Source organism: Canis lupus, chromosome 8, assembly GCF_011100685.1.
Source record: "Canis lupus familiaris isolate Mischka breed German Shepherd chromosome 8, alternate assembly UU_Cfam_GSD_1.0, whole genome shotgun sequence".
NCBI classification, from domain to species: domain Eukaryota; kingdom Metazoa; phylum Chordata; class Mammalia; order Carnivora; family Canidae; genus Canis; species Canis lupus.
In genome coordinates this window covers 36914108-36915129 of record NC_049229.1, presented here as the reverse complement: position 1 = coordinate 36915129, position 1022 = coordinate 36914108, and the positions used below count along the sequence as shown (strand labels likewise).

Sequence of the window (1022 nt, the reverse complement as noted above, 5' to 3'; positions counted from 1 at the left end):
CTACCATTTATTGAGCACTTAGCAAGCAGTATTGCAAGGACTTTGCCAGAATTATTTCACTTAATCCTTGTATCCTAAGAATAAGCGTATCTACCTCAAATCTCTCCTCCCTCCAAATTATCTGCAAAACTGCAAAGTTTAATCATAGAAGCAATAGTCTCAAACAAATAAACAAAAAAACAGGCAGGGTTCACAGCACATGCTCCTACTATGCTTATAACAAGTGAATAACAACTGTATTATACACACTGAATATGATATTTCAAGAGTTGACAAACCTGAGTTAGATGAAAAAGATGATGAAAATCAGAATATCCTCTAATACATAATCTATCTAGACATAAAGCAATCATGAGACCTATAATAAAGATTTAATATAGAAATGTATCTGATGTTCTTTGCATGTAACTATGGGAGCTTTTTTTTTTTTTTTTTTTACTATGGGAGCTTTTAAAACATTGCTTAGCACTGAGTGTTATGCTATATGTTGGCAAACTGAACTCCAATAAAAAAAAAAATACAAAAAAAATTGCTTAGCTTAAAGCTATAACTTCCAAAGTGCAAATGAATTTCAGCATCTGAACTGCCCAGCTTCTTGTCTACTCAGAGGAAAGCTCTTTTTAATAGGTCATTCCCCACAGAATTACAGTATTGAACAAGAAATTTCTGGTAGACCACGGCATCTAAGTCCCACAGAGATGAAGCCTGTACTATTTACTTACTACTTAGATTGCACAAAAGTTTTGTAGACCAGAAGAAAGCAGGCAGATTTTACACATGTAAATAAGGTCATTGTATTTCTCTAAAGTATCAATTCCATCTTTGTTTTTATTAAGTACAGATCAAGTAAAGTTCTGCACTGACATATACGCAGAAAGTGTTATTTCACATCTGCTAATCATAGTAGAAATCAGGTAAGAGTACAGTAAAAATTCTGTCTTTTGAACAGTTTGCTTACCCATTTCTATGTTCTAGGACTAATAAGTAGCAAAATAGCTTTGTGATACTCTAGTGTCACACTT

The 1022-nt window shown here is 33.1% G+C and overlaps 1 protein-coding gene across 1 annotated transcript in view; it reads right to left on the bottom strand.

Moving 5' to 3' along the window:
* The window catches only part of HIF1A (hypoxia inducible factor 1 subunit alpha), a 42640-nt gene that overhangs the window by 24150 nt on the left and 17468 nt on the right, over window positions 1-1022 (bottom strand).